The 12,320-nt window shown below is 40.9% G+C and overlaps 1 long non-coding RNA gene across 1 annotated transcript; it reads left to right on the top strand.

Annotated features, from left to right (window-relative positions):
- The first annotated feature begins 7,496 nt into the window (after nt 1-7,496).
- On the top strand, nt 7,497-9,288 carry LOC113025534 (uncharacterized). Its single transcript, XR_003272809.1, has 5 exons — nt 7,497-7,677; nt 8,033-8,070; nt 8,378-8,462; nt 8,562-8,652; nt 8,790-9,288. It is a non-coding gene; the product is annotated as an uncharacterized LOC113025534 (long non-coding RNA).
- The last annotated feature ends 3,032 nt before the right edge of the window (nt 9,289-12,320 follow it).

The following is a 12,320-nucleotide window of genomic DNA, read 5'->3' as shown; positions in this document are numbered from 1 at the left end:
CCCAAGTCAGCAGCACTGATATGATGGAGAGCCATATGAGCCATCGACTTTACCTAGAGGGCAGCTCTCCCAGGTCAAGCATAATGTCTATTTTTGGAGATTAAGTATCGGAATTTCAGGAGTGGGATCACGCCTCCAAACACGCTCCTTCCAGTTCTCATCTATATAGGTTCTCCCAGTTATACAAGCTCGTCATTCTCGTTTACGTGCCCCAACCTCCCTCCCCTTTTCACTTCCTTAACCTCTTCGCTTCTATTTAGTACATGGCAATCTGCCAGGCCCGGGAGCCGCCGCCAGTCCCCTTTGAGGCCTTCCCCAAACTGCAGCTCAACTCATGTCCAAGCCATTCACCTTTACCTGCTAAAATGCTGTCAAACCTAAAATGAGGACATGGGCCCAGCTAGTGAATACTCGTGTGGGAGTTATTACCGGTGTTGTAGGACTCTGAGTCGCCTCAGACATCACTGGACAAGGCCAAGACCCAAGGGAGAGGGCCTATTTATGAGTGGGTTGTTGGTCATGTTTCTGCATATTTTGGTTGAAACGTGTGGTTGTTTGAGTTACTGTTGCTTTCCTATCAGCCTCAAGCAGTCTGGTCAACCTCTTCTGACCTCTGGCATCAACAAAACATTTTCCCCCATATTTTCTCTTTTTCAGACAAATCTCTGTAAAACCCAGAGATGGTTGCATGGGAAAATTCCAGAAAATCAACGCTTCCTGAAATACTCAAACCAGCCTGTCTGACCAGCCTGTTTGACACCACTAACCATAATTTCATAGTTACTAAAAGACATCAGCTGACACAAACACCATCTCACTACAAACACCTGGACCCTGAGCTGACCCATGAATGAACTGCACACTAAGGATATATTATTACCCCTCCAACCTCACAAAGTGCAAGCCGTCATTAAACTTCTGTGAACACGGTATGACTAAACCTTCACAGGTAAAAGAGCTTCCTGCTGTCCTGTCACAGGAAAACATTTCACGGTGGCTTACGAAAGCACAGCTTGCTATCTCGAAGCTTTATCTCTGTGAGTCAACATTCCGTTACTGAGTTGACCTCGCAAAACCTCAGTCATTATGAAACGCGCTTCCTCCTTAAACCATGTAAACTTGTCATTACCTGAAATCAACAAACAAAGAGGAGGTTTTGGCAGTGACCGTGAGTTACAGAATGCACTGGAGCACAGTCTGTGAGGTCTTTTCAGACTTTTATCACGAGCCAAATGTGTGTCAGCTTTTTTCCTGCAGGGACAACTCAGAGGAGGCTAAAGTACAAAACGAGTCTGAACGTATGTGGCGTTCTGCGCTGTGTCATTAAAGTACAACCAGAGAGTGGAGCTGTGGAGTCACAACACATAAACTCCTGCAGAAGGAAACTACTGTGTCCTGCATGGGGGATGTGTGTGTGCATGTGTGTGTCATTTCCAAACCACACACTTACGGTATCTGTAAGAAATCCAGTTTTTCCTGTTAAATGCTTACAGTGCCGAAGTGCTTACCGCAACTACAAGTGTGTGGAAGACTCAGACATGTTTTATTAATAAGGACTTTGTGTGATTTAATGGAGGAAACACTCTAAGGATTATGCAGTGTTTTACAATTAAATGTGCAAAAGCATGTTCAGAAACATTCACCAAACAAACACAATTAAGTGCTTTTGTCCATATTCATCTCATCAGCTGAGAAAAATGGATTTTAGGACTGCATGATAAGCATCTCTGGAGATTCTGTCATGACTTTTGTGGATAACAATTGAATCCTTTTGTTATGCCTCAAAAAATTAGTGGTATGCACCAGGTTTTAAAGATCAACTTGGCTAAGTGCAGAGTTCCAAGCATCCAATAATGTTTTAAGTTCAAAAATGGGTTCCCCTTTGCATTGGAAAATCCAATCTCCACAAGCTTAGAGACATATATGTTTCTCCAATGAAGTCTGAGCGTGACAGGAAGAAAACTTCGAAAGGTTGCGGGCTGATGCAAGGGGTGACCGATTAGTCACCTGGGGATTATTACAAGAAATCACTTAAATTCCTTCGGTGTTTTGCAGAATTTGGATGCACCAAATTGCAGGTCAGGTTCCACGCAGGCCTTTTGTTGCTTGTTCAATTTTCTTTTGTTATTTATTCTCTCTTTTGTCCCGGGAAGCCGAAGTCTGACGCCAACCCTCGTTTCTTTATATTTGTCTTCCAAGGAGACAGACTTGAGCAATAATTCCTGGAAATCTATCAAGTATTTGTTTCGACATTGGCTGCTTTTTCACTCATTTTCAGTCAAGTCTTCACCTGACCATTTTCAGAGGAATCTTCTTTTTTTGTTTGTTTAGCCACTTAACACTGACCTGTGAATCATTCGAGTATAAAAAGGCACCTAACTCATGGGATGAATCAGCATTGTGTCTACACAAAACGGCCAACTTCTAATTTTAAATCGTATCTTTAAACACTTTGTTACACATAGCATTTTTTTCCCCCATGTTTGACAAACATACAATAGTAATTTTGCACCAACAAGGTGATTCCCAAAAGAACTCTCAGCTAAAAAATTAGGCATATTTTTTCAGTTGCAGGATATCTCAGGGTGTCCCCAAAAATATCTGAGGAAACTGAACAAGTGGGAAACAAAAGAAGAAGTAAAGGCTGAAAAACTATCTAAAGCAGATGTTTATTACTGAATATAGTTTTTAATCATATTGAATAATTGCAATATAATTAAATATAATAAAAATAAATGGATATACTTATAAAATATATTTTTTAAATGTTTTAAAAAAAATTATATTGAATAATTTGGCGTAGCAATGTGGCATGCTAGTTAGCACTGTTACATCACAGCAAGAAGGTCCTGAGTTGAATTCCACCAGCAGGCCGGGTTCTTTCTGTGTGAAGTTTGCATGTTCTCCCCACAGCACTACAGCTTCCTCGCACAGTACAAAGACATGCACTTAGTGGGTTTAGGGTGATTGGTGATTCTAAATTGCCCATAGGTGTGAATGTGAGCATGAATGGTTGTCTATGTGTTACCCCTGTGGCAGACTGGTGAGCTGTCCACGGTGTACCCTGCCTCTAGCCGTAAGGCAGCTGGGACAGACTCCAGCCCCCCGTGACCCTGACAAGGATAAGTGGGAGTGGATGGATGCATATAACTAAGTTCACACTGTCTATCCAAAGGAAACATGCCTGCTTTCAGGTTTATACTTCAAGACTGCACTATTATGTTCGAATAATCTAAAGTAAATTTAAAAAGTTTTAGGTTTTAGGGCATTTCTGATTTGTAAGCTTTGGGAAAGGTCACTGACGGCTGATGTTCACTATTGGAAATGACAGCTTCTCAAATTCATCCACATATTATTACATTACATTTAATATAAACATTCAACATTGTAGGCCGTAAGTAAGCAGAAAATAAGGAAAAATGTGACGTGTCTCTTTTAACTTTCAGCTAATTCTGTGGCCGATTAAGCCATGTTGGGCAATTAAATACAATTGTATGTTTTGCTTTGAATTCTGAGTGTTTCCATTTCAACAAAACCCATTAAGGCAACACTGGGTAACATCAAATCCGCCAACACCATTTAGTGGAAATACTTGGCACCCACTCCACAATATTGCACTTGGGATCACCCTTCCCGAAACTCGGCTTAGCGATGACTGCAATCAGTGTCACAGTTTTCTGAAGTAACAATACATCAAATTATAGAAAATGTGCAGAACTTTGAAGCCCATACATGCAGAAAAATAGCCACTTTCCCATGGATAAGTGTAGATGGAGGGAACTGATAAATATTTTAGTATAAACTTTGCCACGTAATGAACAGCAATAAATGACATTTTTCAAAATGTAGGAATAAAAACCTACACAACAAAACCTACACTTCCTTTGAAATTCAGAGGCTTTTCTTGTCTCAGTACAGTTCTTCATTTCAACAGCTTTGTGCATTCTGAGCCTCACTTCTTTAATGTTGTAACATCTCGTTCTGTGCTGATCGGAGCAGCAGGAAATTGCTGCGTGTCCATACTGTGCTGTTCTGTGCTCCGATGGTCTTTTCTCTGCTTCTTATCAGTTTGAAAGCCCAGCCAAATTTTATCTGACTCCTTGGCTGTATGTTATCCACCAGGGGACTGACTGATGTTGATCCAAAGCTTTGGCACTAACACCGCACACTCACGCTCCATTCATTTAACCTTTCCAACTGCCTGTAATAAAGCACTCGTTTTAATGGACCTGTTGGTTGTTTTCTTTCCACACTGCAGAGATTTTAGAAGGTCATCAAATGCTAAAGGCCATCAAAACACACCTTTTTTTTTTTACTCTCCGCTTATCCCACTCTGCCTGATGTGCTGTAGTGTTGTGAGGAAGCTGTAAATGGAGTATTTATTAAGTAAACTTAGTTAATGCTGTTGAATAATGTTTTTAAACTGTTGTTGGTTTAATTTTGTGGTTACTTTATGGGCTACTTTCGTGGTGCTTTGTTATATTGAGGGATTTTTTACGTTACGGGTACCCACCCTGCTCACCTGTGGATCATCACCCACTTGTGCCTTAATGATCAATCACCATCTCCTTCTTCAGCGGTGGCTGACAGTCATTCTTTGCTGGATTGTTGGCCTCCCTCGTTAGTAAAACCCCGGCTCAGCACACGGGTATCTGACCTTGTTCCCAGTTGTGTGATTAACCTTGGCTGCGAATAAAACTTTCGGATCTGTAGACGTGACTCCTGTTTCTGATTCCTGCTCACTTGCTTAAGACGTGACATTGCTCTAAACCCTTTGCATTTTCTATTCATGAAAGCATCTCTTGAATGGATAGTACACTCTGACAATGATATGCCTAACCCCTAATGGTTGTTCTTGACTTGATTTGGTGATTAGGTCTTCTGTGGTGTTTAAGACACTTTGGCTGTTGCTGACCTGGCCAGTGTATAGCCTCTTGTTAAGAATGTACCAAATTGTTGGGGTGCTGGTTTAACTCACTGGAATAAGCAGGTGACCATATGCTGCACGTCTGACAGAGGCCAGCCTAGGTGACTGTGCTGACTGTGACAGGAAGATGGCACCTTTGCTCGGCTTGACTTCTATCTGTCTGTGTTGTATTGTATTTTATGCTATTATATCAGCCCTGACGTTTAATATATGGAGCTATGCTGCTGCGATTTATGACCGTTCTTCCTTGCTCCACATCAAAGAGTTTATGGAACGTCTTTATGACGATTGGGACAGTTATAGGATAAATTTCCCCCCACCATTTGTGTGCTCTTCTACCCCACCAGATTACTTCTTGCTACCTACGAAACATGCCTTAGGCAATTACAAGAAGAAATCGAGGAAAAGAGGCTGGTGGGCCGGCTTCCAGGTGCACATTAGATGAGCCTACAGATCGGAGATTTCCCGACTGGCCTGGAGGCGTCCCCGGTTTCTGCTGCCAGTTACCCTTCCAGATCAGAATCAGAATCAGAATACTTTATTAATCCCGAAGGAAATTAGGGTTACAGCAGGCAGCACGCTAATGGCGCATGCGCACTTACAAAGGAACCTTCTGACCAACTTTACACAAACATCACATTGGGGAGACATGTCAGAAAGGTAGGCTGATAGGAAAAAAACAATGAAAATACATAACATGAGGTAAGAGGAGGAGAAAAAAAACTCCACTCAGACTGAGCTCCTAGTGGGAGAACAGTTTGATAACAGAAAAAACACCTCAGCACAAAAAGCACATGACTATCAATACACCACAGAAACACAAGACAAGCAACAGGGGCGGGTAAAGGGTAAGAGAGAGCCGGTGTAGACAGTGCTTCCGGTCCTGCAGCATGTCTGCGCTGGTCCAGTCGACTGCCATCTTCCCCGGTAGGGCACAAGCATCGAAGGCGTTTGGAAAGGGAGGGGGGATCAGTGTGTGCATATCAGTGTATGTGTGTGTGTGTGTCCAGAGTTCAGCTGAGACAGTGACCTTCGCCCCGCCAGGCTAAGTAAACAGTCTTCCAGCCAACCCAGGTGGCCTTGCATGGAATGGGGGGAACAGTCTAAACACAGTCGTTATCAGGGTGTTTTGTTCAGCTCCAGCCTTGAGGCTGCAGCTGGCGCTGAAGGGGTCTCCGCATGAAGTGATGGTGGTTTTTACTTTAGTGCGAACAACTCATATGAATTTCAAAGCTGTTCTAACAGTCCAACACTGGTCTCTTAATCTCCCGTTGGAGAGCTGTGAGCTTTCTATGATGTTATCCAAACTTACGTTCCGTGATGTTGTCATTCTTTTTGCTCAAAGAGCAGGTTCTGAGAACTCACGATCGCAGTGCACTTCCCCAAGATGTGATCGAATTTGCGCTCAAAGGTGTGTTACAGCCCGTCTAGGCGCGGCCAGACCACAACATAAAGGGTGATCCATCCCCGTCCAACCCCAAGCAGCACGTCACACACTTAATATTTTGTGACAGGGATTTATTTACAATAAGTGCAGTTAAACAAAGGAAGGGAGCATATCATAACTTCAGGGTGAACCCAAGGCCAAAACAACAAACAAAAAGTAACCTATCTCAGGAAATAAACACAACTTACCTACTCAAAAGAACTAAACCAAACGACAATCACTTTCCTCCCTGCCTAACAAAACAGGAGAAAACTGATCAACCAAAAAGGCGGTCCACCCCTACATGCTCTTACATTAACATAATATTTTGACACAGTGAACGGTCTGCCGGTTGGGTTGGGCCGAGGATGAATGAATTGGCAGTCCCTGGCGGTCTCTTCTTATCCGCTGCCTCCCAGTCCTATTCTTCTTTTGAGTCGCAAACAATTAAGGTGGGCTCTATGAACATCTTTTATTGTGTTTTAGTCTATCGCCCTCCTGGCCCTGCTATTGTGTTCTTAAAGGGTTTTACGGAGCTGGAGAAAGTTTTGATTCTTGGAGATTTTAACATTCATATTGATGATGCCTCATCTAACTCTGCAGCTGAACTTTTATCTATATCTAATTCTTTTAACTTTGTCCAACATGTCTCTGATCCGACCCATTTAAAAGGCCGTACCTTGGACCTTGTCTTTTCCTTGGGCCTCCACATTGGCAACGTGTTTGTCTAGGACGTACATTTGAGTGATCATAATTGTGTCTTTTTAAATTCAATTTTAGCTCTAAACAAACACCTATGAAGTTAAAAACTCATAGACGGATAATAACAGACTACTGCTGAGAGATTCTCGATTGTGCTTGACAGTTCTCCACTTTTTACTGGAAATGATGTAAATAATCTCATTCAGTCCTTTAATAGAGAATGCAAATCCATTTTGGATCAAGTATACGGTGTACATTTTAGGACATCGTCAGGTATCAGACAAAAAATTGTCAGGTGTCAGTTGTCAAAAAAAAAATTGTCAGGTGTCAGAAAAAAAATTGTCAGGTGTCAAAAAAAAATTGTCAGGTATCAGACAAAAAATTGTCAGGTGTCAGACAAAAAGTTGTCAGGTGTCAGAAAAAAAGTTGTCAGGTGTCAAAAAAAAATTGTCAGGTATCAGAACACAAGGTACCAGAGAGAAAATCTTCCTGCAGGTGGCGCTGTTGTCATGTCCCACCCGAATTGATTTCCAAATACGTCATCAACGTGTGACCGTGGGAGAGCGTAAGGTCATTGACCTCACCGGAGTTTTACCGTGGTTCAGGCTCCTAACGACACAAGGTAAGTTTAACTTTTTCTCCCTTTTGTTCATATTTTTGCCACAGTTGTGTTATATTAAGTTGCAGTTATGTTGTGAAAGTTACATATCAGAGACGGAAAGCCAGTTTTGTACGAAACCAAATCAGTACTATTTTTGTCTGGCTAATTCATTCTAGCTAGCGACAGTGGTGAAACGTGATTCAAATTTAAACTGTTCAGTAATTGTTTTGTATACATTTCAGCAAATGGACAAGCTGAAAGCTCACGAGCAGCCTGCATCCTTTCTGTCGCTCTTTTTCTTTATTTCTCTTTTCTATATTGCTACTGTCGGGATATTTTTTGATCCCGATATGTTTTTTTCTGTTGTTGTTTTTAGACTTTGCTGCAATATGTCATCTGACGATGATGAAAGGAGTATCCGACTCTGGCTGGTTCCCATGACTGTACCAAAAAATATATATATATATATATTTTTTATTAAAAAAAGAGCATTAAAAATAAATGACTAAAGTACACTTATTTATTAACTACTGTTCACCTCTTTCATATCAAAGAAGTGTATTTTTTGCTACACATGTTTTATTTGTGGGCACTGAATAGACGATGCTTTTAGTGTAATAGCCACATAAAAAGATTTAGTACTTTACTGGTTAATTACTTATGTTCAGTGTAAGAGGTGGGTGATCAATTAGACTGTTGTTGTTACACTTAACCTTTCAAGATATGATGATAATAACATTGTTCAACAAAGGCTTAAAACAAAAGGAAATCAGCTGTGCACTGAATTCATATGGGCATAAAATAAGGTAAGTCTGCATTTCAACAGTTTCCGTGACAACTCTCTAAAATGACAAAACATGCAGTTTGCATTTAATATAATGTAAGTCTGTGTTGTCTTTTAACAGTGAGAGGCATCTGAGACGAGTTTTAAAACTTCTAGGGTTGAAGCGAAGATGCCCCTAACGACCTTTTACTGAAATCCACAAAGCTGTGGAGGTAAGCGTTAAAACATCAGTGCAAAAAATATATTTTCCTGAAGTCTGTGTCATGAGCTATTGTAGAAACAATAAATGTTATTTTCTGTAGTGATTTAAAAAAACAAACATTCAATTGTCTGTTTGTTTGTTTCTTAGAGTGAGATGAAACAGTGGTCTCCTGAACAAGGAATCAGGGCAATGGTAAGCTTTCAGCTTGTCCATTTGCTGAAATGTATACAAAACAATTACTGAACAGTTTAAATTTGAATCACGTTTCACCACTGTCGCTAGCTAGAATGAATTAGCCAGACAAAAATAGTACTGATTTGGTTTCGTACAAAACTGGCTTTCCGTCTCTGATATGTAACTTTCACAACATAACTGCAACTTAATATAACACAACTGTGGCAAAAATATGAACAAAAGGGAGAAAAAGTTAAACTTACCTTGTGTCGTTAGGAGCCTGAACCACGGTAAAACTCCGGTGAGGTCAATGACCTTACGCTCTCCCACGGTCACACGTTGATGACGTATTTGGAAATCAATTCGGGTGGGACATGACAACAGCGCCACCTGCAGGAAGATTTTCTCTCTGGTACCTTGTGTTCTGATACCTGACAATTTTTTTTCTGACACCTGACAATTTTTTTTCTGATACCTGACAATTTTTTTTTGACAACTGACACCTGACAATTTTTTTTCTGATACCTGACAATTTTTTTTTGACAACTGACACCTGACAATTTTTTTTCTGATACCTGACAATTTTTTTTTTGACAACTGACACCTGACAATTTTTTGTCTGATACCTGACGATATCCTAAAATGTACACCGTACAAGTAGCACCTATTAAAACAAGCTCTGCCTTACAAGAAAAGACATGCCCTTGGATAAATGACTCTATCTTAAACTTAAGGAGAATATGCCGCAAAACAGAACGACTATGGAAGAAAACCAAACTTGAAGTACAGAGGCTCCATCTTCGAGATCTCATGCTCTCCTTTAATGATGCGGTGAAAAATGTTAGATCAGAATATTTTTCTAGACTCATATCAAAAAACAAGAGAAATCCCAAGATTCTTTTTGACTAAATCAGTGCTATTGTATCCCCAGACGTGGTACCTTTAGATAGACAAACAGTAATAAACTCAGATTTTTTGTTGATAAGATCAAAGAAATCAATGCTAAAATCTCCCCAAAACTTTCTTGTTCTCTGAGTGAGGCACTCCCTTTGCACTCCTGGTCAACTTTTACAGCTGTGACTTATGATGAAATAGCAGCCCTGTTGGACAAAATGAAGCCATCTTCAAGCCCCTCAGATATTATCCCCACTAAGCTTTTCATCAATGCTTTTGATACCATTGGTCCTTGGGTTGTGAACCTTTTTAATGTTTCTCTTCAGACTGGGGTGTTCCCCAGCTTTTTTAAATATGCCATTGTGGAACCAAGGCTCAAAAAAACCTAACCTTGATCCAACTCTACTTTAACATTTTAGACCTATCTCCAAACTCCCATTTATGTTAAAACTCTTTGAGAAGGCAGTTGCTGTCCAACTTACAGCATACTTGGAAAAACACAACATCTATGACCGTTTCCAATCTGGTTTTCGTAAAATGCATTCCCGGTAAACAGACAGAGACCTAGTAGGGATGTCTGGCTCTGTTCTAGACTGGTTTTCATCTTACATATCTGAAAGGAGTTTTAGTGTGTCTGCAAACTAGATCATGTCAGAATCTACAGAGTTGCTGTGTGGAGTTCCTCAGGGCTCCGTGCTGGGACCTATTCTGTTTTTAATATACCGTACATTCTTCCTTTAAGCCAGATAATACAGCAGTTTCCTGAAGTATCTTATCATCTTTTTGATATTCAGCTATACTATTCATTTAAGCCTTCTGAAGCTCTCTCTGCTTTGATTGACTGTTTAACCAACATTAACCCTTTAGAGCCGATCGGAGCGGACACGCTCTGTTTTGCGTAACTATTTTTAAATCCCGGTAGCACTGCAACCACGTAAACTAGCGCAAAAATTTGTTTTGCATATGAAACCGGAGGAGTTGTACTTACATCTTATGCCATCAGCTTGTCCTAGGTCACGGTTTCCTTCCACACAAAGCTTAGCAAAAACTGCATAAAAAAGAGCTTGCAGCAACAAAAACATAATATTCCAGAAACACGCTTTGCCGATCCGATCAGCTGTTCATAACACTTCCTACGTTGGAATAGACGTCAGCGCGAACTTTTGCATTTCCGCCATTACCTGCCCGAAACCGGAAGTGACGTCATTTTCGCGGAAATGTAATCTTTTTTACCATCAGGGCCTCAGGGCCTATACTGGTCTTTTTAAAAGTTATCTTTGACTTTATGACTTTCTGTGTCGTTTCTGGGAAGCTTAGGACTCATATTGCACTGCTGGAAATAGTTTATTTTGATGCATATGCTGCTTTTTTGCAAATTTGCAGTATAATATTTATTTTCGTTTTTCCTGCAGTGTATAAAAATTGGTGTATTTCAAAAATAAAACTATGAAGACACTCAAAATAAATTTCCTGTGGTGGGAAACTATTTTGTGCAACTTTTTTGTATTTACAGTTTTGAGGGATAAGCCTCTTAAATTTCTCCAAGTAGAAATATATGTTAAAAAAGCAAAAACGATTTTCAATTTTTTTTTGTTTATTGCACTTTTTTGCAATTTATGTAATTACTATGCACTTAATGAATACATATTATTAAAATCTGGGCTATAATGGTTGTATTGATGTATAGCAACTTGAAATGCTCCCAAAAATGGCTCCACAGCATGTAAAAATATAATATAAGCTCTGGCGAACTTGGCTTTATGGTAGGTCTTAAAGGGTTAAACAATGGTTGAACAATAATTGCTTATAGCTAAACCCAGTCAAAACAGAAACTTTGATTATTGCACCAGACAGTGGAATACCTGATATTAAACAGCGACTGGGTGATTTAGGTTCCTCGCAGAAGCATCCATCCATCCATCCATCCATCCATTTTCTTCCGCTTATCCGGGGCCGGGTCGCGGGGACAGCAGCCCTCTCTTGGCTCTTGGCGAAGGCGGTCGCACTTTTCTCCTCTCCTCCTTCCCCTTATCTTCCCTGCTTAGCCTCTTGTGTCCTTGTCTTGTCTCGTGTGTATTACTTTCCCTCGAACAATCTCTCACTGTCGTTCTCTAAAACCTAAAAGAGAATTATGGATTTGATCAACTGGTCTCTGAATGCTATTGACACCCTTTTCTCAACGAGAAGTCTGGGTTCAGGAGAGCCCGAGTGCCCTGGAGGGACTTTACCTGCCGGATACACGATGGACGGGTGGCAGAACTGGAGGATCATGTGCCTGGCGGGACTGTTGATCGAGGACGCTGAAGATATCTACCTATTCGGAACCATGATAACAGGGTTCTTGCTGATCGGAGCTGGCTTGGCCCTGGCTTATCGGAGAATTAAGAGAGCGGAACCGGCTGTTCAAACCCCCCCAAGGCTGCCCGCTGGAATTGAAGCGATGGGACGAGGCGCGACCTCTCACAACGAACGCAGCATGGTTAACACCTTGAAGGCGCTTACAGCTGCCGTGAAGACTCAAAATAACACCATTGAGCGTATATTGGGATACATCAAAGAGAGGCCTGCTCAAAATGAGACCCTTGAGCGAAAGTTGGATCACATCGCAGA

Source organism: Astatotilapia calliptera, chromosome 7, assembly GCF_900246225.1.
Source record: "Astatotilapia calliptera chromosome 7, fAstCal1.2, whole genome shotgun sequence".
In the NCBI taxonomy this organism is placed as follows: domain Eukaryota; kingdom Metazoa; phylum Chordata; class Actinopteri; order Cichliformes; family Cichlidae; genus Astatotilapia; species Astatotilapia calliptera.
This window is presented reverse-complemented; position numbering and strand designations above follow the sequence as displayed.